Source organism: Pteropus alecto, unplaced genomic scaffold (assembly GCF_000325575.1).
Source record: "Pteropus alecto unplaced genomic scaffold, ASM32557v1 scaffold43, whole genome shotgun sequence".
In the NCBI taxonomy this organism is placed as follows: Eukaryota; Metazoa; Chordata; class Mammalia; order Chiroptera; family Pteropodidae; genus Pteropus; species Pteropus alecto.
This window is the reverse complement of record NW_006435764.1, coordinates 3,154,153-3,178,796: the sequence shown is the minus strand read 5'-3', so window position 1 is coordinate 3,178,796 and position 24,644 is coordinate 3,154,153. Positions and strand designations below refer to the sequence as shown.

The window sequence follows — 24,644 nt, the reverse complement described above, 5'->3', positions numbered from 1 at the left end:
CTTTGTCAGGTGCTATATATATTTTTTTATTCCAAAAAGTATTCTCGATCTTTGCTCTTGGGTGTAGTTAAGTTTACTGGAGACGATCTGATCCTCCTTGGTCTCACTTTTAAGATTTGTTAGGTGGGACCAGAGCGATGTTTTGTCTGGGGTTAGTTTTACCCCACGACTGAGGCAAAATCTTCCCTAGTATTCTAGCCGAAGCCTGGAGGATTGTGAGATTTTCCTCTCCGGCTGTTGGAGTCTGGCACGTTTCCCAGCCCCGGTGCTCAGGACACTGTTCCCTCTTATTCTTGTCCCACCCTCAGGTGGCTTCCTCACGCGGGTCACTAAAAGCGTGCAGCTGCCCCCTGTTAAATGAACTTAAGCCGGCTCGCCTCCTGTGCCTTTGAAAAGTTGAGTTGCCCAGAAATGGGAGTGGCCTGCTATCCGCTTCCATTTCCATATTGGCCCAACATATAGGCAGCCACCACGGACAGATGTGCACAATCCTAGTGGGTGCTGCTTACTGAGAACGGGGCCGACCTTAAAGAGCCAGAACTAAGAAACAAAGAGAAAGAAAACCCAGTCTCTGACCTTATGGTTCGAGCTTCTGGATCAAGCCGTGCCTGATACCGTGAATCCCCTGTGTTTTTAAATCTAGCCTGAGCTGAGAGTTCTCTTCCTTGCAATGGGAAGTATCCTCCATGACACATTTAATGATCAATGTGGAGAGTCAGGGAGAAGGGACCATCAGAGATGCAGCCCAGGTCTCCAGCCCAGAGGACAGGGGACCGTGAGGCTGCCACTAGGTGAGAAGCATCTGAGGAGGAGGAGGTCAGGTCTGGGAGCTGGACGATGATTAGAGTTTATGAAGGGTGTCCTTTGTCTTTAGGTCACTGACTCATCAGATGAGACTTGTTGTAAAAGGCTTTGCAAGGTGTAAAGCTCTGGGGTCGGGAGATGTGAGAGATGGCGCTTTAGTTCACATCTCCTTCCCATGCAAGAATGGGATGTCCCCACGGCTGTCTGGCGACTTGGCAGTGCCTCCTGTGGAGAGGGCCTGCATCTGTCCCTGGCATTGCCAGGCTTGTCCCTCCGCTTACCTGAGCCGGTGGAATGTGAGACGGTGCCCTCCTGAGTGGGAACATTAAGTGCCCTGAGTGTTGTCATAAGAACCGAATGTCCTACAGCGGGACCATGCCTTCGGCTTGGACCCTGGCATGAAGAATGTGGGATAGGCCTGCAGCTACCACGTACGGTGCATGAGACACAAATCCTCGCCTTTGAGATGTGGGGCAGCTCGCTGCCATGGCAGAGCTGCCAGGGACTGTCATGGCTGCGTTGCCTTTGGCCTGGGGTTCGCCCTTCTGCTCACACCCAGGAATCTGGTCCTGGCTAAGCCCAGCAACAGAACACGTGGTTCTGGGCAGAGAGGAAAGTCAAGACACAAGTGTCTCAGACTGAAAAAGATCGGGTTTATGAAAGTATCATTCACATGCAATAACAGCTGCCAATTTAAATGTACAATTTGACCAGGCGACAAATGTACACAGTTGGGCGATGACCGCCTTTATCACGAAATAAAACACTTCCAGGAAGGTCTCTCATGCTGCTTCGCACCCGGTCCTTCCCCACCTGCAGGTAACGACGGACCCGCCTCCTGTGGCTACCACTTCGGTGTGCCCGTTGCGGATGCCACTCCGACAGAGTCCCGCGCCCCGTGCGCTCTTGCGGATCTGCCCCTTTGGCTCGGCATGACGATGACGAGACTGCATGAGCCTGTGCGTGCCTATGCTTGGCTCCTTTTATCGCGAACCCACCCTAGATGGTTGGTCCATTCACGAGTCGATGGCCACTGGGCGTGTTCCGGTCCCTGCTACTATGAACTCTCGTGTTTGAGCCTTTTCGTGGGCAAATCTTGTCCTTGCTTTGAGGGCATGTCGTAGCAGTATATTTAAGTTTGTAAGACACTGCCAAATTATTCCAGAATGGTAGCGCGATGTCACGTGCTCCTCCCCTCGTCCCACGTCAGCGTATGAGAATTCCAGATGATCTGTATCCCGGCCAACACTTGGGAGGCCCCACCTCTGAAATGCAGCGCTGTAGTGGGTGTGAAGTGGCGTCTCGCTGTGCTTTCAATTAGCGTCCCCAGGATCACTGCGTTTCATATGCTGGTTGGCCGGGCAGAGAGCTCCATCTGGGGAGCGGAAGCTCGCGGCCTTTGGCCATGTCCGTATGGGGTTGCGCATCTCAAGACTGAGTTGCCAGCGTCCCTTATACATTCCGAATAAAAATCCTCGGGCAGAGACGTGCGTTGCAAATATTCTCTCGGTCTAAGATTTGCCTCTTCAGTTTTCTTCACTGTGGTTTTGGAAAAGCCGGATCCTTCCATTTGGGCGGAGTCCGTTTATCGATTTTTTTTTTTTTTTTACTTTTGTGGTTAATGCTTTTTGTGTCCTTGTGATGACTTCATGGGCCCATGAGTCATCTTGCAGTTAGTTGTCTCTGACTGCTTATTTCTCTGCTGTGGGTCATTTTCCTGTTTTTTTTTTTTTCTTTTTTCACTGAACCTCGTGAGGGATACATTCTAGTCTCTTTCATCCCTCTGGAGAGTCGAGAGTTTTGTCCTAGCAGGTAGCTCCATTTCCTCTCTGCCCTGAACTAGTAAGTACTTGAGTTCGTATTTTGTTGGTGGGTTTGGGGGAGTCCCAGGTGTCCCTGAGTCCCTGGCTCAGGGAGAGCCACCTTCCGCCCTGCCCCCGGGGACCCCGTCTGGGCTTGTGTTAAGTTCGTTGGGGGTTGGGGGTCTAAAGCGGGTCTTGCCCTGGAGTGTGTCCTTACCCCTGGGTGTGACTTCTCGCCAGCTGGGTCACTGAGGCTCTGCGCCCCGGCTGGAGCACGTCCCCTGACACCACTCAGCCTCTGGAGTCACATCGCGGCCCCTCGCTGGCGCCCTGCCTCACAGCTTCCAGAACCATCAGCGCCCTGAGCTCTGTCAGCTGCCTCCTCCACTCAGTGCGACCACCGTGCTTTCCGAGGACATGCTCGCTGAGCCATGGCGGGAACCGTCCTAGGGGATCTTGCTGTTCTTCTCCCGAGCCTCCCTTCACCCACTACATGGTCACGCACAGCTGGCCATACAGCGCCGGGCGCGAGGTGCCTCGTACCTGTCGTCCAGGTGCGTGGCTGTCCGTCAGGGGTGGGTCGGTCTAGCACCAGATTTGTCGACAGAAGTGGAAGCAGAAGTCACCCAGAGCTCTTTAGTAGACCTGAGGTCTGTCTAGAACCACGAGCTCAGGGCAGACAGCCCCAAACAGGTGAGCCGCTCCTTCCACCAGGTACACGAGCGAGGAGCTGGGATGACCGGCCAGGACGCGATGCCAGGGGAGCTCCAGGCAAGACTGTGGGTCCCCAAGCTGCAGAAGAGCCAAGCACAGTGCCTGGCACACGGTGGAGCGTGATGGCGGTGTCCCCTGACCTGCGAGACCATCTGCAGCTCCCTGTCTGTGTCCTGCCCAGGGCCTGTTGCTCTCGTGGTGTTTAAGGAAACGTCTGTCTTCCCTCTTCTCTCCCTGGAGAGGCGCAGACCGCCCAGCACCCTCGCAGGGCTCCCCCGCTAGCCTCAACCCCTCCCAGAAGCATTCATTTCCAGCCCTGGCTGCGAGGGGCTCCCAGCGACGGTGCACCCACCCCTCCCCCGTCACGGGGACATCTGTGCACAGTCCTCTCCTGACCGATGTGCCGTGGGACAAAGAGGCACCACCCAAGAGGAAGGCATGACCTGGCCGATCACCCCTCCTCAGGAAAAGAGACAGAGACCCCGACTGGAACAAAGCCAAGGTCAGCTCCTGACCTTGACACCGACTGCTCTGCTCCAAACAGCTCACATTTCCATGGCTCCACATGGCCCTTTTATTATTGGAGGTACACCACAGCATCATTCATTCATTCATTCATTCGTGTTGGGGCAAACATGACCTGAGTTCTCCCAGCCCGCCCCCTGCCTCTCCCGAAGGGGGGTTGGTTTCACCCGCTGTGTTCCTTCCCCTCTCGCCCACCCCCAAGGAGGAGGTGGCTGCCCTTGCTGCTTGGAGCCTTGGACCTTCTAGGATGCAGACTCAGGATGGAAAAAAGCTTTGGAGACAGAAGGGGTGGGTGGGGACTGTGGGATGGTTTCAGGGAGGGGCCACGGGAGAAAGTACACCGATGCAGCTCTGTGGGCCTTTCCTGGGGTTCAGAGGTGCAAAGAAACTAGAACTATTCTGAAGTTAGTTACGAGTCTCTGGACTGGGACCGACACTGCTGGCTCCCTGACCCAATCGCACTCCCAAACCTTCCTGACCCTCTGCCTCCAGGGACAGACTGGCTAATCGCCCTTCTTCCCAGCATGTTTAGCCATGGGATGGCCATGCGACCTATTTCCACCACTGAGACACAAGCAGAAGTCTGTGGGAACTTCTGGGGGAAGATTTTATGTTTTTAACTTTCTTGATTAAAAAAAAAAAAAAGAAGAAAAGACAAACACAGCCGGCACGGTCCTTCCTCTTTCTTCCTACCTTGAAGGTAGAGGTGATGGTAGAGCCGTGGCAGCCATCTTGCAGCCACGAGGCAATGAGCAAGCATGGCAAGCCGAGAGACCTGCAGAGACGTCAGCCACTGAACCAGCAGCCCCTTACTTCCCAAACTTCCTGTGTGAGAGAGAAGACGACAGAACACAACCTACCTGTTTAAGCGAAGGTTACTTGGGGCCTGTGTCATTTGTTATTGAAAGTATTCCTACGGGACACGTAGACTGTGTGCGTGTGTGCATGCGTGTGTGTGTGTGTGTGTGTGTGTGTGTGTGTGTTAACTGCAGCACTGACACTGGATCACGTGGGGCGAGGTCCCAACAGGGTCGCACGGTTTCCCACCGCCGTTTGCCGAGCGTCCGCTCTGTAAGAGGCGCGAGGTCCTGCTGGTTAGAGGACAGAGAGACGGCTGTCCTGGAGGAGTCCGGCGGGGGCGGGGGAGGGGCAGGTGTCGACCAAGCAAATCAAGGGGACCGTGGGCCCTGAAGGGCGGAGCAGGGGCTGGTCTGTGTGTCCGTTCTGGAGGAGGGGAATCAGCGACAGTCCCCCTGGGAAAGTGACGCTGGGGTTTGGACCTTGTTATTATGCAGAATGTCGTCCCCTCAGATTTATACGCTGGGGTCCTCACCCCCAGTGTCTCGGAATGTGACTTTATTTGGAAAGGGGTCTTCACGGACGGAATGAAGTTCAAGTGAGGGCATCAGGGTGGCCCTGATGCAGGGTGACTGGTGTCTTTATGGAGGGGACACAGACACACGCATAGAGGGAGAACACCCTGTGAACACGAGGACGGCCGCCTGCAAGCCCCAGGGGAAACCAGCCCTGACGACACCTGGATCTCGGACTTCTGGCCTCTGGAACCGGGAGACGATAAATTTCTGTTGTTTAATCCCCTAGTCTGACACGTGTATTCATGGTTTCTTTGAATGTATCTTGTCTGAGTTTCTCTGAGCTCTTGAATTCAGAAATATATGTCTTTTACCGCATACAGGAGGTTTTAGGTTATTATTTCTTGAAAGATTTTTCTACTCCCATCTTTCTCTTTTCCTTCTGGACCGAAATGGGAAAGCTTAGATCTCTTGATATGGCCCCACAGAATTTCTGATAATCCGTTCATTTTCTTTCTCGATTTCTTTTTCTCCGTGTTCATCAGATTGGATGCTTGCCATTGCTCTACGAGTTCGCCGACTTTTGCCCCTGTCACCTCCCTTCTGCTACTGAGCCCACTCCGTGATGTTTTAAAATTTCAAATATTTCAGGACGTGGTTCCATAGCGTAGCGGTGAGCACGTCTGCTTTACACGCAGAAGGTCCTGGGTTCACGCCCCAGTGGAGCCACGGTCCATGGTCTATGGCCACGCCGCCCTGAACGAGCCCGACGTCTGATCTCGGAAGCTAAGCAGGGTCGGGCCTGGTTAGTACTTGGATGAGAGACCACCTAGGAAGATCAGGTGCTGTAGGCGTAAAAAATAATAAATAAAAATAAATAAAATAAAATTTCAAATATTTCATTCGTTCCGGTATTTGACTATCTTTCAATGCTTTCTCTGCCCAGATGTCCTCGCTTTTCATTGCCCTGAGATACATTTTTCTTTACCTCGGGGTTGTGGTAGCTGCTTTAAACCCTTTGTCTGAAGATTTCAGTGTGTAAGTCATCTTGGCATTGGCAACTGTGGATTGTCTCATCCCTTGAGAATGGGTCAGAATTTTCTGTTTCTTTGTATGTCAAATAACTTTGGATTGTATCGTAGGCAACGTGAATGCTCTGCCGTGTAGACCCTGGGCTCTGGGGAATGTTTATTGATTTATTACTTTTTTTAGCAGGCAACGAACCCAGCGGGGTTCAGACCATAAGCTCTGTCTCGTCTTCCGTGGGGGGTTGAGCTCTCAGTTCAGTGCTTGGTTCGGTACTTGGCTCGGCTGCTTTGGGTCCCGCCTGTGTGTACGTGGCTCAGGGTCGGGCTGGCGCTTGTGCAGACTCCTGGTTTGAAAACAGCCGGTTGTTCTCAGCTCTGCCCCCAGGTGAAGAGGAATTTTCTACTCACATGGCTAACCTTGGAATCAGCTAGGCCGAAGGGCAGGGTGACCTCGAGATCAACTGAAGACTCACCCTCCCGTTTGCTCATTCTGTCTGGGTAACAGATGTGTCTCCTTCCTTTCGTCTCTGCAACTGCCCGTAACCCATAGCAACTCCTGAGGACAAATGAGCTAATCGGCCCATGCCGACTGTAACTGTGCGGATAAGCCCTATAAAAGCAGGGTTACCCCTGAGCTCGGGGCCCAGATATTCAGAGCGCCAGCTCCTCTGGGACCGCCGGCGTCAGAAACCTGAGTTCTCCAACTCTCTGAGTGCTGCTTGGTTTCTCGCCGGGCTGATTTTTCTGCAACACAGGATGTCTCCCTCACCCCCAGCCAGCCTGGGCTCCTTACCTCCAGCCAGGAAGACGACAGGGTTTGGCTCCCACATGGCACCAGTTGGGACTGGGGTTCACCTTTGGGGCAAAGTTATGAGACAAAAGAAAAGAGGGAAACCCACCCCCTCTGCAGGCAGCTCTGCTCCAAGTTTCGACCTGTGTCACAACTTGTGCTTTGTGCAGGGTGTGGACTTGTAACCAGTCGCGGGGTGGGGGAGGGGCTCACGCCAACACAGTGGACCCGCATCCTCCGTGACTTCGCACATGCGCCCACGTTCACGTCGCCATCACCTAGATCGATAGAAAGGGGCACTGCTCGTCACCCTAAACTCCCCGTCCGAGGCGGAGCCCGCTCCCCTGGGTAACCATCGTTCCTACTTATCTGACCTGCCTAGCTCGGCCTGGTGTGGACCTTATGTAAACAGAACCATGCCCGAGGCACTTGAAAACGCCTGGCTCTCTTTTATTTTTAACACAACGTCTGAGAAGGCATATTCACGCCGCTTCGCGTGGAGGTGGCTTATTACTCTCAGAGCCGGGTGACAGCGTGCCGCACGGTGCGAACAGCCCGCAATCGATTGATCCGTTCCACTGTCGATAGACCCTGGGACGTTTCCAGTTTAGGGAGCCGGGCTGGGCAGCACAGAGCAGAGAGGCCACACGCCTGTCTCCCGGAGTCACGCAGGCCTGGCTCTGCCGCACGCCGGCTGTGTGACCTTGGGCAGGTCACTGGCCTTCTCTCGGCTACAGTTTTCTCATCCGTGATGTGGGGATCGTGATATTTTTACTATTTGCTGCGTTGTTATGGCGATCAATTTCGACGAGGCACGTGAAATCCCTTCGCCCGTCGCCTGCCAGAGCAGGTGATCGATACATGGCAGCTGGTAAATTATCATTGGCGGGAGGGGACGCAGTTACAAATGTCGGCTCTGGCATCTGATGTGGATTCCAATTTAAGTGAAGCAATTGTTACTGAACACTCCGCGTAGGGCCATGCAAACAGTAAGCTCACAGGTTATCCTCATCGGAACCTGGGATTGCAATCCTGACGACCTCTGTGACATCCCCACAGTAGGTGTGACCTTTTCAACCAGACATGAGCTAGTGAGCCCCCGGTCACACGGCAGGGAGGAGCTGCAGCTGGGACTGGGGTTCGAGTGGGGGCCCTGCTCACTCCACACAGCCTTCCAGACGTGGGGGCCCTGCTCCCCCAGGTTTCAGGTGCTGTCCCTCCCCGCCCCCCACGGCCTCACCTTGATAAGATAGGGCCCCACCCTGGCTTCCGCTTCCGGCCGGCCTGGAAGGGGCGTGGCACCCTGAGAGAGTCGAGGTGGCGGCATATTCTTCTCAGGGTCCAGCGTGCAGGCCCACAGGGCTCACGGGGGTCCCCTGGCCCATCCGTCCCCGCGTCGGCCCTGGGTCTGGGCAGGGCGCCCCCTGGCTGTGCCGGTGGTGGGCTGCATAGCTCCAGGGACACTGTTCTCCCTGGGTCATGGTAGCCCACTGCTCTGGAGCTCCTTGGGTGCGTGCTCTGTGCACAGACCTGCGTCCCACCTGCCGTTTCCCCGGCACAGGCAGTGTCAGCCCCCCGGGGTCGATGTGAAGGGCACTGGCGGGGCACCGTGGGGCTCTGCTCCCCAGGAATCCGGGCCCCTCTGGGGCGGTGCGGCCATCGGCTGGTCTGCAGAGGCCAGACCTCGTGACGGGCCCACGCCCGCTGAGGGGCTCTGAGGGGCCATGGGGTACAGGTCCCAGAGTGCTCTGGGTGGTAGAGGTCAATCTCGGGTCGCTGAGCGAGATCAGGCTCCAGCATCGGGGCCGGGGTTCGAATCCACATGGCACCTGAGGAAGGTTTCTTCCCTCTCTGTGCCTCGGTTTCCCCATCTGCAAAGTGGGCATGATGTCAGTGCCTGTGCATGGGGTCCTTGTGGGGACCGAGCCAGGTGGCCCAGGTGAGGAGCCGCTTGGTCGGCACAGGTTGTGCTTGCGCCTGAGGCAGCCAGGTCAGGGCAGTGCCACTGGAGGTGTCCAGGGGCCTTTGAGAGGCGCCGCGGGCCTTGGGTCCACATACCAATTGCCACCCACACAGGCTGACTGACGTCCCTTCCGATGTCACAGCGGGGCTAAGGTCACTTGGAATTGCAGAGGGGGCGGGTGAGCTGGCGGTGGGGGCAGGACAGAGTCCCCAACAGGGGACAGACGGGGCTCAGTGGCTCCCCTCGAAGACCCCAGGCTGCTCCAGGACAGGCCCGGGCTTTGTCATGGGCTTCGGGGAGAGCTGAGGGCTCTCCGCCTGCCCCGGCCCCCCGCCCCCCACACCACAGGTATCACCAGCAAGTAACCCGGGGCCACAGACTGGAGGGGCTGGGGAGAGCAGGCGAGTGCAGGGGACAGATCTGCACAGCCCCGGGCCAGGCCCAGAGGGGTTAGGGGGCAGATTGCAGGGTAGCGCGGGGTGGCAGGGTGCGTGGGGATCGCGATGCCTCTTCCCGTCCTGTCCCCCGCTGCCCTTCTCAGCCCAAAGAGGAGGATCGGTGTTTAGCGAGCACCCCCACCTCCCGTGTGCCGGGGAATAACCACAGAACGCCCCTGCGAAGGGGTAGCAGTCAGCCCCCGTCCCCCATGATACTGAGGAGCAAAGGCAGGCTCGGGGATGCCCAGGCTCATACCCAGGGGCACCCAGCTTGCGAATGGGTGGAGCCGGAACGGAAGGCAGGCTGGTCTGGCCGCCCCCTCCCTGCCACTGCCTTCCAGCCTCCGAGCAGAAATGAGCCTCATCGGTTACGCATGGAGCTGCCGTGTAGCCCAGCGACTCCGCCTCTAGGTATAAACTCACGAGAAATAAAACCGCGTGTCCACACAGAAACTTGTACACGAATGACCGTAGCGGTGTCATTCATAAAAGCCAAAAGGTATAAACCACCTTAATGTCCACTGACAGATAAATAAATAAATGAAACGTGGCCCGTCTGTACCAGGGGCTATTTCTCAGCCCTGGCAGGGAACGAAGCACGACACACACTACGAGATGCATGAAACTCAAAAGCATTGCGCTCAGTGAGAGAACCAGGCTTAAAAGGGCCACACATTGTGTGATCCTTTTATACGAAATGTCCCAACAGGGAAATCCATAGAGACAGGAAGCAGATGAGTGTTGCCAAGGACCAGGATTCAGGGGTGGCAGCTAAAGGGTGTGGGGTTTCGTTTGGGGGGGGAGGGGGAGGAAAATGTTCTAACACTGATTATGGTGATGGATGCTTAGCTCTCAATATACTAAAAACCACCGAATTGCACACTTCGAATGGGCAAATTGGAGGGTACGTGGATTATACCTTTAAAGGTAAAATCGTTAAAGGTAAAGAAACCTAGTCAATGTGGAAGGCACCTAGCCCGGTGTCCTCCCCCTTGTAGGTAACTAAATGAATAAACAGATAAAAGATGATAATAATAATAATTAATAATAATAATAATAATAAATGAATAGAGACCACACAAAAAGTGCCCAGCCCCGAACTTTGCCACTTTAAAAACACTCAATAAATATTGGTTTCTGTTCCCATTCTGTTTCCCCCGCAGTGCCCACTCAGGTCCAGACTCAGGGGCTGTCGGGCTATGCCAGCCGGCTGCCCTGGCCGGGGCCTGGTCTGGGTATCGCGGTGCTTGGTAACCTGTAGCACGCTCACTTTGCTGGCAAGACACCTCAAGGTCCATCTGCCAAAGTAACATATCCGGAGGTGCACGGTGATAACGGATTTGGGTGATTCTGTATGAGTCAGTGCACAGCTGCTGCGTAACGAAAGGCCCGAAAATACTGTGGCTCGATCTTGAAATTAATTTCTTGCAAAAAGGGCCAGACAGGCAGCCCGGGCTACCTGGGCTCCTTCCATCTTTCTGCCCAGCTGTCCTCATGAAGCAGCTTCCATGGGGTCTCAGGTGGGGAAGGGGGCAGGGAGGGCACAGGTGTCCACATGGCACGGGGCAGATCTTATTTGTGGCTGTGGCTTATTGCAAGGGACTCTGGGAAACGTGGCGTGTAGCCGGGCGGCCGAGTGCCCAGCTCAGCTTTCTGCTGCTTGGCAGTGGGATGGATGGGAAGGCAGGAGGGAAGAGTGGGCTGTGGCGCGCAGGGCCAGCAAGCATCGGGCATCTCGACTCACATCTGCGAGTGAGGGTGACAGTATCGAGGGCCGCTTGGGAGGGAGAATGGGGCACAGCACGCCCTCAGGAAATGGGAACTACCTCGCTGTTCTCCCTGCCCGGGTTGGGGGCCGGGGGTGGGGTGAGAGCCCCAGTGGGTGGAGTGAAGACTGGGCACGGGGCGAGTAGAATCTGCTGGAAGCCCGGGAGACTCGGCCTCTGCCACCCTCAGCTGGGGGTGGACCAGGCCGAGGGGCCTCGGCGCTGCCCGCTGTCCCAGGTCTGGCCAAGCTCCTGCGGGCACTGCCCCACCTGTGATGCCATCTCAGCATGCCCAGGGGTCACAGCTCTTCCCTCTGCTCTGGCCCCAGACCCACTGGTGGGCGGACGCTCGATCCATTCTGTTTTGAAAGAAAACAAACTCTTTTGAAACCGCTGCTGGGAGCACAGCCTGAGAGTCTCGTCCCCTCTTTTGGGACCGGTGGACACCTGAGTTTCGGGGAAGGCTGAGGGGGAGGCCTCACGTGGGATGACCACCCACCGCCTCTGCGGAGGCGGCGTAGCCCATTACGAGAATGTTGCAATTGATGTGAGTCGAACTAGGCGCGAGATGGGGGTGACAGGTGCGAGTGACGTTGTAAAGCAGACATCCGTGGACTTAGGGCACTCGGGCCCACGGGGGCCCAGGCCATGCCGTGGAAAATCGGCTCGGCCTCAGGTCTCGAAGGCGGGTTCCTGTTTCAAAGGTTCTAGGGGCCCCGGCAGGGCATAGGGCTTGGGGCAGGGCTGCAAGGTGGGGTCCTCGCCATGCCCAGGGTGGCCGAGCTGGAAGGAGGACAGTGTCGTGCGGAGCCCAGGGTGGGAGGTCCCCGCCACCCTCCGTCCTCCGGTAGCGAGAATGAGCTCCCTGAGAGCTCTAGAGGTTGGAGGTGTCTTTCCTGCAGCCTGAAGGGTGTGGGTGCCCGGGCAGCTGCACCCCACAGTGGGCCCAGAGCCGGGCGTGAGGAGAGCCAAGTCCCCAGTCCAGAGAAGCACGGCCACCCAGCCTGGGTGACCCCCGCACAGCCTCAGAGAGACACTGACCATGCGGGGCTGGGCCAGGGTCACAAGGCAGTGACACCCATGGTGACCTCCTCCCGGGCCAGGGGCTCAGCACTGATAGCTTCTCATGTACCATCTGGGGTCCTCCTCAAAGAACCCACTGAGGGCTGCTAGGGCGCCATCTTGCAAATGAGAAACTGGGCTCCCAGGAGAAAGGGGACGCTGGCTGGAGGGGATGCAGCGGGGGGGTGGCAGAGACACGGCCCTCTGCTCATAGCCCCGTGAAGCCACAAGCCGCGAGGGCACCAGCATGCGGCGTGTATGCGTGTGCGTGTGCGTATGTGCGTGCGTGCATGTATGTATGCGTGCATGTGTGTGCGTGTGCGTGCGTATGTGTGCGTGCGTGCATTGCGTGTGCGTGAGTGTGTGTGTGCACGTGCGTGTGTGGATGTGTGCGTGAGTGTGCATGCATGTGCGTGCATGTGTGTGCGTGCATGTGTGTGCGTGCATGTGTGCGCACGTGAGTGCATTGCGTGCACGCATGTGTGTGTGTAGGGTGCGCATGTGCACGTGTGTGCGCACACGTGAGTGCATGTGCATGTGTGCATGTGTGTGCGTGTGTGTGCGCGTGTGCATGTGTGTGCGTGCTAATGAAACAAAACCCTGGGGGGTCTAAGCCGGACCTACTTGGGCTCTTCCCCTGACGTGCGGGAGTGTCGGCCCTGGGACCCCGCGACGGGTCGCATTATGGGGCAAGGGTGACTTCGCGTCCTAGAGCCACAGGCTCGAGCCAGGTCCCGGTTCTGCCAAGACCCTCGGCCTTTTCATCAGGAGCCCGCGCCTCGGTGTCTGAGGCCCAGGCAGGCGAGCACTGAGGCTGCGCCCTCTGCCTCTGCCTGGAGGGCCTGCGGGTGGCAGAGGCTCCATGGGCGGGGTGGCCAGGCGGCTCTTTCCGGGTCCCCGCCCCGCGGAGGGGGCCCCACACCAGGACAGGAAGCTCCTCCCGGCACAGGGCCTTTGTGGGTGCAGATCTCTCCTCCCCCACCTCACTCAGCGACGCCCGTCCTTGGCTCGGATGGCAGATCTCGGGTCCCTTCCCAGGCCGGGGTCTCCGACTTCCCTGCTGGGGTCACCCTCGCAGCCTCCGGCGTCCTCCTTCGTAGGAGTTGTGACGTCACACTGACGTCCGGGCTGCCTTTTTCACTTCCGTCGTCCCCACTGGACTGAGCGCAGCCCGCCCCAGCAAACCCTGTGCCCCTTCGCCCCAGCGGCCATGGCGAGGGCAGCCCCCAGGGAGAGCCTTAGAGGGTGGTTGAGAAGGTGGGGGAGGGGCTGGGTGGCCCTTGAGGCTGGAGGGTCCAGGGGCACAGGTGACGAGGTGCTCAAGGTCATAGATTTCATGGCCAGGCAGCCTGCATGGTGCCGCCGACGAGCTGAGTGACCGGGGCCAACTCACCCGCTCCGTGCCTCAGTTTCCCCTTCTGTCAAGTGGGGGTAGTGACACCCCCCACAGGGGTGTTGCAAGGACTGAACGGGAGAGTTCGTGTAAAGGTCCGAGTGGCGGAAGCACGTCCTGAGTGCTGGGCGTGTGTCAGCTCGCTCTACTTCTTTCTCGTGTGCTTCGAATCGAAAGTTTATTAAGTTACGGAAATGATATATAAATGTTCGAGGCCCAAACTTAAAGGGACCGAGAATAATTTTAAAAGGAAATGTCAATCCCCAGAAATCTTGCCACCAAAGTGACCGCTGCGAGTAACAGACAACCTCCCAAATAGCAGTGGGTTAAACAGGCCAGAGATCGGTCTCTCTCTCGTGCGGAAGCCTGGAAAGGGTGCGGGAGGCCTTCAGAGACTGGGCCCCTTCCTGTCCCCTGAGACATCACCCTGGAAGTGTGGCCCCCCTGTGACCTCTTGGTCCAGGATGGCTGCTGGAGCTCCAGCCATCACATCCGTGTTTCAGCCAGCAGGATAGAAGAAGGGGCAAAGAAAGTACACACCACTTAACTATTAAGGAAGATTTTTGGAAGCTGCAATGTACCCTTCCTCCCTCTCTCTCTCTCTCCCTCTCTCTCTCTATTTCTCTCTTTCTCATTTAAGGCGTCACTTAACTGCAAGAGAACCTGGGACATATGGGTTCTCTTACCAGAGAAGAAAGGAGGATGAATATTGGGGGACAGCCAACAATCCTGCCATTCGACGTTTGCCATTTCAGTGAACAGGCTTCTTTCTCACTGTTGCGATGTTAGTACACACACACACACACACACACACACACGCACACGCACACACATGCGCACACACGCACGTGCGCACGTGCACAAACAACTTCACACGCATAGGACAGCAGGATGTTTACTTTTTTCGTTCCAAAGCAGACCCCAGGCACCTTCCACGTCCACCGTCGGAGATTCACAGGTCGTTTTTAAAGACGGCTCGTGATGCCACCGTGCAGACATGTGATGACCCCGGTGGTACCGTTTCCTGGGTCGTAACCCCGGCTGGATGAGCACCGGGTGCCTGGACGGAATGGTTCCTTAGCGGGAGTTCCCAGAAGCCGAAACGCTGAGTCAAAGCGAGACACTTCTGACATCTGGACGTGACTGGAGAAGCTGCCCTTCTGAGAAGTGTCCTAGCTCACACCCCCCACACCATCTGGTGTCGGTCGCATGTGGGTGATCAGGCCCAAGGCGGCGTGTGCCCAGACCTGAGGCTCACCCTGACCCCTCCCAGGCCTGTTTCCATAACTGCTCGGACGCTAAGGCTCTCTCCTACATCCTGCACAGGGGGCTGTGCCGCCGGTCCTCCAGGGGACCCTGGACACAGACCATCGAGAGACCCTGCCCACTCCAGACAGCGGCAAGGAGCAGGAGCCTGGCACAGATGCCTGAGGCCACTTAGGGTCAGGCGAAGCAAGAGTCGTGGCCTGGTGTCCCGGATGAGGACTGAGGTGGGTGGCCCATGGGCGGCCCATCCCCTCCATCAGGTGGACAAAGAGAGCAGAGCCACCAAGGCTTGAGACGTCACATCTGAGAGTGCGCAGAAGACAATCTGGAGGTCAGCCTGAGAGCTCCCAGCTCTAGAAAAATAAAAAATGGGCAGGACGCCCAGTCAAATTCGAATTTCAGATAAACAACAAATAATTTTTAGTACCTCTCAAATATCGCATGGACGGCCTAGAAGTAGAACAGAGTCTGAGGTGAGAAATTGGAGCGGCGTAAGCCACGTGTCCCTCGCGGGGCAGGGCGTCCCCACCCCGGCCCCCGTGAGTGCGTTTCTCCTTCTCGTGGGACCCCAAGTCCTTCCTGGAAGACGTGACTGGGGGTGCACGGTCCGTCCACCGTAGAGGTGTCGGGTCATCACCAGATACTCGCCAGCAAGATGACGGCAGGGGGACATGTCTGTGTGGCAGATTGGCACGGGGGCAAAGCCAGGTCTCCAGTGACACCTGCCGACTTGCGTCGCCTCTGAGCTAGAACTCACCTCCTCGCAGATGGGGTCCGGCAGGGCTGAAGAAACGAATCCCGTCTGGGAGTTAATGATGCGCTTCGGGGCACAGCGACTCGGGTCCAGGGCCGTGGCATGCCGGTGTGATGGGGTCTTGCATGAACCAAAGCTCGGCCGCGGACCGCCCCATCCCACCCGTGCCAGGCCTCTGCTCCCGGTCTCGTCCGTCTGCGTTGCCCCTGAAATTGCACTTGAAGGACACAGTGGGAACTCAGGGTCGGAGTCCTGGAGGCTATGTGGGTGGGTGGACGTGTGGTTAATCTTCTCGTTTGCTTTAAAATTTTTCTGCTTTTCTTCATTTCTCAGGTTTTCTCTAATGAAAGACGTCACCTTAATAAGAGGGAAAAATGCGTTTGTAAAACCCTCTGCTCTCCCCGTCCTCTCTGAGCAGTGAAGCATCCTCTCTGGAGGCTAACACCCGGGCCCCCCCCCCGACCCGGGACCACCTTGGACCCCTCGGGGGGTGCTCCCACCCCGTGGCCTTTCACCTTGATCAGCAGCAAGAGTCAAGGCAGGGCAGGAGCCGGTAGATGTGGGGCTGGGGCCAGGCGTGGTCCTCAGTGAGGGCAGAGGGGACGGCGAGCTAGGGAAGGGCCAGAGACCAGACCTCAAGCCTCGACGGGGACAAGGAGCAGGGCTGTGTCCAGTGTGCCCTTCCCTCAGCTCCCACCGGCTAACGTCTCCCATAACCGCGGCCCACTCGTCAAGTCAGAAATTCACCCTGGGACAACACCGTCACCTAAATCTCAGACTTCCATCAGATTTTACGTTTTTCCACGAAAGTCCTTTTTCCCTTCTGGGATCCCACTCGGGACGCCACGTACCGGAAGCCACGTGTCTTCGTCTCCACATTACGCTGTAAGAGTCAACGGCGTCGACGCGTCACCTCCGTTCATTCATTTTGCTGTCCCATGGTGTTTAGTTGTGTGAAACGGCACCGTCCTGTGAATGGACATCCGGCTCGTTCGCACGATTGGCACAGAAAACGCGGTGGAGACGGACGTTCTCACGCTTGTCCCCGGGCGAGCGTGGGCGAGGGTGGGCGAGGGTTTGGGAGCGGAATGGCAGGGGTCATGGGCGGGGCCGAACTGCTGTCCAAACCGACTCCCCCGATTTTCCCCGGTGGAGCCCGTCTCTCTACGTCCACGCGGCGCTTGCTGTGGGCAGCGTCCTTGCTTTCGGCGGAGGGTCCGAGCGATGCCCTGACGTCGCGTGGTGTGAATGGGCATTTCCCCGATTGGGCTGCACGCGTTCTACTCTACATTTCTACTCTAAGTTTCCCATTTTGTCAGTTTCCCTCCATTTTCCCATGGTTTGTAAAGTGTCATGTATGCTGGATACGGATACTCTGTCAGTTCCCATGGAGTTCGCCTCTGGGATCTCCCTGGAGGAAAGAACTGACTGCTTAATTAGGGAGCTTGAGATGAGATCAGCCTGAGGACAGGGTGGGCTCAGGGCACATGAGGGGTGAGGGATACATCCGAGGGCTCGGGGTGGTTCCAGGGAAGGGGAGAAAAGGGTAGGAGTTTGGGGCAGCGTTGAGTGACACCCATGGGCCGGAAGTCAGGTAGAGGGGGACGGGGGGGAGGGATTTGGGGGACATCGTGGGGACTCTGGCCTTTACTCCAGCAGAAATGAGCAGCCACAGGTGGATTTTGAGCAGCCGAGCAACATGACCTGATGTAGATGTGACAGGACCGGATACTGCGCTGAAGAGGGCAGAGGCCAGGGCTGGCAGGGGTCGCACAGGGGCCGGGCTCCCGCCGGTGTGGACCAGGGTGGTGGCAGCGTAGAGCCGCGGTCAGATTCTGGGGGCGGGGCTTGCTGGACTCACGCGTCGGAGGCGGGAGGTAAGAGAGCAGGATGGAGGGTGAGCCCGGGCGGGTCACCGAGGTCGTTTGTCCTCCGTCTCATTCTGTCTCTCCTCCCCGACTTCCCGCCACGGAAGCCCCTTGCTGACAGGGGCCACTTCCATCTCGTCCGGCACTGTACCCACCCGTTCACTGGTGTCCTCATAGGAAGAGATCAGGACACACACACGCACAGAGGGACGACCACGTGGGGACACTGGGAGGAGACGCCATCACACGCCCAGGAGGGAGGCCTCGGGAGGAACCGCCCTGCCCACATCCAGCCTCCAGACTGGGGACAGTAGCGTCTGTGGTTTGAGCCGCCCGGTGTGTGGGGCTCGGTACCGCCCGCCCAGCAGCCGCACAGGCGGGGCTGCAGAGTGTGCCCTCCGTGCAGGGGCCGGACCCGCACTGCCAAGGCACAGCCACGGGGTGGGGCGCCTGGGGATTGGTGGCTGAGCTGGGGCAGGATCCCCGTCCCCTGGGCACCCACACTAGTCCCGGGGCCACGGCGCGGGGCAGGGGACAGCATGCTGTCCCTGGTTTGCTTGGCTGTGACACAGGCCCAGCACCTCTGTGACAGAGGAAACCAGGCCGGGTTCATTGTGCACTTCTCCCCAACGGTCCCCGAGCCTAGGACAGGGGACCTCAGGCCTCGAGGCCCCTCCCCCAGCCTGCCTCTGGGGCACCGGCTGTGGGTGGGGTGGGTGGGGGGCACGCTTCCATGTGGCCAGGCCTGCTGCGCCCCTGCCAGCCGCTTCCTCTGGGTGCGTCTGTTTCCTGCAGCCCGGCCGAGCTCCACCCCGTCCCCACTCCCCTTCCTCCGCCTCCCCGGTGTGGGTCGGTGGCCCAGGGCCCAGGCAGGTGGGCACCGTGGCCCCAGAGGGCCTGCTCACCCCGGGCCACCCAGGCCGGCCCCGGGGGAGGCCGAGGTGTGGAACCGGGGCTGAGGTCTCTGTCCGGAGCCTGGGGAGCAGGCAGCGCGTTGTCAGCGCAATCTGTTGGCTGGGGGCCGACCTGCCCCATGAGGGGTGAGGTAACGTCCTGCAGAGGCCACGCGGAAAGGGCGGAGACTCCCACGGAGACTGGGCCTTTTCCCAGAGACCCTGGGAGGGTGATGGCTTGGGGTGATCTGCAGGTTGCGGGGCAGGTGCCGGCACTGCTGGGACACACGGTGGGAGCTTGGGGGGTGGGGGTCAGGGCCCCACCCCGGACCCATTTCCTTCTGCTGAATGGACAGTGACAGCCAGCATTTCCCCCGTTTCCTCAGACCCCACCCAAGGGCCACACTGCGTGGCGTCCTGTTGGCGGGGGACACCTGGAGATGTCAAATGACATCAGAATGAAACACTGGAGAGGAAGAAACAAGGTCCGGGTTCTGGGGCAGCCCCCCACACGCGGGACCTCGGGGGGCTCCCCTCGCCCCTGGGCCTGCCCCCCAGCCACCCCCTCACCTGTGCCCATCACCTGCTGGGGGCACCAAAGGGACCAGAGATTCAAATGCCCGGGATCTGCTGTGGTCACCTCCCCGTGTTCTCGGATCTACCCCCAAAATGTCCCCTGCTCGTGGGACTCCTGTAGCTGGAGACCCGACCTCCTGAAGAGAGAGGCCGGATGCACGGACCGTCCGGCCTTCAGGCCCCCAGCTGCAGGCAGGAGGGGCGGGACGGAGGCCGGTGGCCAGGAGGGGTGGCGAAGGCTTTGCAGTGGGCTTGCGGGCAGGGCAGGGGCAGGGGGGGCCCAGGCGGGAAGGATGAGACCAGACAGGAGGGAGGCTGGGGCGGGCGTCCAGGCGCGAGGTGGGGGGCATCTTGGAAACGATGTCGACTTTGGGGACAGCCAGAGACAGTTGGAATCCTGGCTCCTCTGTGGCCGGGGTGCCCCCTCATGCCTGCATGCGCCCCCTGTACACGGGGGGTACCGTGTACGGACGGCTCTGTTTAAAATGACGCACAACTTCGCATTTGGGGTCCGAGCAGAAAACAGTTTTTTCTCTGTGTGTAAAATCTACACATGACCCAATATTCCCCGTCCTTCCCCGCCCCCCACTTAGCTGAGAGGAGAAGACCCCAGAACCCATCGAGGTTCGTCCACTGTCGAAAGGGGGCTCGGTGAAGTGGCACCCGAGAACAGACGGGGCGGGGTCGTCGACGGCGGAACTCCAGTGCCAGAGCTGGGGCGCACGCGGTGCTGGCAAAGCGCTCGCATGCTTCCGCTGGTCCCGAGCACGGGGCACACGAACCCTAGCGTCAGGGGAGTGTCCGGCCCGGCATGTGGGCACTGAGGGGCTTCCCAGATGTGGGACTTTCAGAGCTGAACCTGGGAAAGTCCAGGGCTAACCGGGCAAGCTGTCACCCTACTGGGAACAGTGGGGGAGAGCGTCCGAAGGACGGCTTGGGACCGGCCTCGAGGGGTCTTTGCATGCTGGGACAATGGTTGGGACCTCCCAGGTGACGCGGGGCCCCGGGAGACCAAGCAGGGCAGGCGGCGTTGTGGCTATGCTTCTAGAGCGACAACTTAACATTTATTCTGCCTGACCGGCACGGCCGCCCTGAAACCTCACGCCCATCACAGTGGGGGGCCGCTGCGGACCCCAACTCCCCCACGCTGCTTGCTGCCGTTGCGCCCTCCTCCTCACCCACCTCCTAGTGTGGCTCTTTGAAAATGTGGGGGGTTTTCTTCTCTCAGCCACACGCTAAGATGGGAGAGGACCGTGCTCTAGGGGGGCCCTGCACCCACCTCTGCTGCACCTCGACTCCCACCTCCCCACGGAGCATCAAGTCCCCTGACGAAGCCCTTGGCGGCCCTGGCCAAGCCTGGACTAGACAGGGAGGCAGCGTCCACTCGGGCTGGTGGCCTGGAGCTTCTCCGGCCTTCCATCCCAGGGGGGCCTCCAGCCACCATGCACGGGTGTCGGCTGAGCCTGGACACAGGGGTGAGGAGGACACACCCTCTCGAGGAATGCACGGCGTGGCTGGGAGCAGACACCGAGGCGACAGGGGGCACAGCCTCCCCAGGGTTCAGCACTCACCCCCTTCCCCCCCCATTTCAAAGCTCAGCTCCAGCACACCTGCCGAGGCTGGTCTCTGCGTCAAGGCCCCGGTAAGCGACCCCTTCCCCGCGGAGGTGTAAGCAAGGTGACCTCTGCCACCTAAGTCGTCACTCTTCTCCCTGGTCCTTCCCTGACCTCCCTTTCCTCTCATCATTTATGAGTCAGACACACGTGGCAAAGAGCTCCTTTTCCTCAACTATCAAAACTAAACAAAAATCCCTCCCCGCGGCCGTGCTGGGAATATAAGGGGGACCCCACGGCACTTCCTGCACAGTAGATGCGAGTAAATGTGATGGGGGCGATGCTGGCGATGCTGCTGATGCTGCTGATGCTGCTGATGCTGGTGATGCTGCTGATGCTGGTGATGCTGGCGGTGATATTGGAGGTGATGCTGGCGGTGATATTGGAGGCGATGCTGGCGGTGATGCTGGCGGTGAAGGACCAGGAGAAGACTCTGCAGCTGGTACAGAGCAGGCGCTCGCGGAAGGTGCCTTCTGGCTTCATATAAAGTTCTCTCTCCCTCCTTTTAAAGCATGACACTGAGAAATAATCGAACTCCCAGGGGGGCAGCCCTGGAGGCCCGCCGTTCCCCGGGGCTCAGCTTTGCAGCGTGGAGAGCTGGGCCAGAGACCAGGTTTCCCTCTGGCATGGCCGCAGTCTCTGTTTTCCTATCGCTAAAACGGGATGACAATCTGCCCAAGGCATCGGTTGTTGAGCAGTCAACAAGGCGACATGGCGGGAAAAGCCCCAGAAGCGTGTCTGGCACATCAGTGCTAATAAGTATTAGCTCATCCTGTTCTCCAAGGATCCAGACCGAGAGGCCGATCCCCACTCGGAGCCACTTCAGTGCACCTTCCCCCTGCCGGGGGCCCGTGCAGGGGTGTCCGCTCACTCGCCTCCTGTCACAGCCACCTGGAGCCAGGTAGGCACTGCTGCCTCCTCGGTGAGGACCCAGATGCCACAGGGCAGGGAGCTGTGGGGTCGCCGGGTGAGGCGGGGACCGGTCTCCCGCCTCCTGGCTCTCCTCTCCTGCGGGCGGGCGCCTGGCAGACTCTGCTGAGGCTTCTGCTCCCCGCTCTGCCCCATTAAGCACAGACGCCATCTGTCTCTGCTGGCTCCCCGGTGGCTGGAGGGCGTCTGGTCAGCTCCGTGCACACAGGCTGCAGCTTGTTCTCCGAGGCGGCCCGTCTGGGGTCCCTCTCTGTCTGGCCCTGTCTGTCTGGACTTGGAGAAGCTGGAGAGGGTCCCGCCGCTCAGGGCTGTTTGTTGATCTTCCTGGAGCCCACCAAGGGCCCTGGGAGGCTCTGCCTGGAATTTGGGGCTGTGTGGGGACCGTCCTCAGTCAGCCAGGAAGCCAGACCCTGCTCAGGCCTACAGATGAGGCCACAGGTGGGCCGGCCCAGGGGTGACCACTCGCTGGGGGTGAGGTCCGGGAGGTCGCACAGCCATTGGTACACGTCCCGAGGGAACCTTCTCAGGGTTGTGACCGCCCTGGCTCCTGGGTGTCCATCCTTCCCGGGGCCAGTAGAACCAGAGTGCTGCCTCAGGCGGGAATCGGGCCCCCACCCCGGGGAGGAGCCTTGGAATGCTGGCTCGCCCCAGCGGCTGCTCAGGCCTGGACGCCCAGAGGTCCTGGCCACTGGCGTACCTGGCCTAATGTCATCGAGCTTTGGACCCCAGGGACTGCCACCCAGCAAGCGGCAGCCATCTTGGAACCTGGGGTTGTAAACAGCCGCAGGACTGGGTGGCCCCGTGACCGCAAACGCACGTCATCACCCTCCAGACACAGAGGGGCTCTGGATCCCCGGCTTGGGACTGCTCTAAATTCCCCCCATCCCAAACCGCCACCAGACTCGCCAGCACCGAGAAGGGGGCACCAAACCCGCAGGGCCCCTGGGTGGTCTCAGGATCTGAGGGGAGAGCCAGGTGTGGAGGGCTACCTTTATGCCAAGGTCCTGAGGCTCACCCCAAAAAGGCCCAGAGCTGGGGGGGCGGAGATGGGGCACGCGGGGACCCAGTGTGGGTGTTGCAAAGCGCAGTGGACAGAGGGGACAGCCAGAGCACTGGGCTCGTGGCAGCAGCTGGAGCATCCAGCCCAGGAGGCAGAGGCCCACCTGCCCAGGACAAATGGAACACGTGTTCACAGCTGCCCCTGGCCGCCCCTCGGGGGCTCAGGCGGCTGTCTGCAGAATGGGGGCCTTAACTCCCTGATGCCAGCTACGTCAGGGTTGAACCGCAGCCTGGGCATGTGGGAAAGAATACAATCATGGAGAAGACGGCCAGGTGACGCTAAAGATGAACGACGAAGCGATGGCAGGACCGCCCACGTTAGTGTCAGCTCACCTGCCTCCGGCACGGACATCGTGTGTGGTCCGCCTCAAAGCCTCTGCGCTGTATTCCAGTGTGGTCTCAGCCTCGGACCCCCACCTCCCCCGGGACCCTCACAGCAGAGCCGAGTTGGGTCGCATATCAGTCAGGGTAGGGCAAGTTACGCTGCAGTAACAAATGGCACCAAATCTCAGCAGCTCCCAAAAGCGAAGGCTGATTTCCGGCTCACACAGCGTGTCTGTCACGCGCCAGCAAGGACCGGACAGCCACCCTATCACACACGCAGAGGAAGGCCGGAGACCCACCCAGACGGGCGCTGGCCCGCGCTCCCGCCGTTCACCCTTCCTCCTCCCGGGCCTCTGTTGGCGGCGCTGCCGGGGCTGACCAAGCGTTCGACCCGCCAGCCTGCCACCCCGCGCCGCGTCGTGTCAGACCCGGGGCCCCTTTCCAGCACGGAGGCGGGGCACTGCCTCGGGGGGAGAGGGGCGAGCCCCCCCACCTTGCAGACCCACCGCCCCCACTGGAGCCTGACAAAGGGCACTGCGCAGAGGGAGGAGCCTGTGGTGTGGCCCCAGCTGTCCGACACCCAGGGGAAGTGACAGCCCTGACCTGCGCTCTGGGAGGTCTGGCCGACCGGTTTGGAAAGGACTCGGCTGGGAAAACAGGCCGGGGCTGCAGAGTGACACCAGACGCCCTGGTCCCCTGACCAGGTCACCACCCGCAGCCCAGCCGAGGCTGTGCCCAGGCTGTGGGGAGAGGCTGGACACACGAGACCAGGCGACAGACCCCAGAGGAGTCAGACCGCCTGGCGGTGGCTCCCTTGGGGCCAGGTGAGTCGGCTTTGTCTGAGACACTGACCGGGGCACAGGGCGGGCTGAGACGCGTGGGGGCTTCTAGTCCGCTCTCTGCAGAGAAGCCCCAGTGGGGCGGGGCGGGGTGGGGCAGGGCCGCCTTGGAGAGCTCTGGGTGCTCGCACCCGAGTGACAAGCCACCGTCTGTGGAGCACCATGCCAGCCGGGTCCTGAGAAAGGTTCTCCCATGTTATTTGGCTGTGCCGTGGGATCGGCACCACTCCGAGAGGCGGGGGCTCTGGAGAGTCCAGCTCCGGTGGGAAACTGAGGCACAGGACAGCCCAGTGACCCTCCCTGGGTTGCCGGGGCTCCGGTCTGCACCCGGGCTCCCCATGACCCCTACCCCCGGCCCTCCTGCCTTTGGGTTGAGGGCAGCTGCCAGCCCACTGCTCTGAGGGGTCCCCAAAGTTCACGGGCACCGTGCTGTGGGGCCCTTGTGGGACCCCTCGGGCCAACCCGAGCGGCTTTAACTCTCCCCCTGCGTTGGCGGAGGCGCATGGAGGCCCTGATGTCACCGCTAAAACGGGCCTCTGTTTTCACCAGGAAAGTTCCAGCTTTCCTTCTTCCTGTCCTTTATTTGTGCACTTCCTGCCGTGTCACCAGGGCGGGTTGCGTTCGGGGGTGGACGACCGCCTTCCAGGGCGAGGAAAAGCCCAGCTGCCCTCGGAGGGGCAGTGCCCAAGGCCGGGGGCAGCCAGATGGCGTGCGGGCCCCGTGGCCGTCGTTCGCACGGATCAGGCATTTAGAGCGTGAAGCTTCGCGGCAGCAGGCGCTGCACCGGGCGAGCCCCTCGCCCCACTGGGCCTCCGTTCCCAGGGCACGAACGGTGCGGGGCAGGAGGAGCCAGGCTGCCATGGCCCACAGTGCTCCGGCCCCAGAGCCGCCTCCGTCCACTCTCGTCCTGGAGAGCAGCTGAGTG

General features: G+C 59.5%; 2 long non-coding RNA genes and 1 pseudogene across 2 annotated transcripts; 2 read left to right on the top strand and 1 right to left on the bottom strand.

Annotated features, from left to right (window-relative positions):
- Positions 1-1,324: 1,324 nt before the first annotated feature.
- LOC107195610 lies at positions 1,325-4,490 on the top strand. The gene is made up of 2 exons (XR_001516794.2): positions 1,325-2,646; positions 2,847-4,490. It is a non-coding gene; the product is annotated as an uncharacterized LOC107195610 (long non-coding RNA).
- A 1,406-nt stretch (positions 4,491-5,896) lies between these two features.
- Positions 5,897-6,012, top strand: LOC112479252 (annotated as a pseudogene).
- An 8,468-nt stretch (positions 6,013-14,480) lies between these two features.
- LOC112479230 lies at positions 14,481-16,590 on the bottom strand. Its single transcript, XR_003046124.1, has 3 exons — positions 16,469-16,590; positions 15,621-15,974; positions 14,481-15,216 (listed from the first exon to the last, which is right to left on the bottom strand). It is a non-coding gene; the product is annotated as an uncharacterized LOC112479230 (long non-coding RNA).
- Between the last annotated feature and the right edge of the window lie 8,054 nt (positions 16,591-24,644).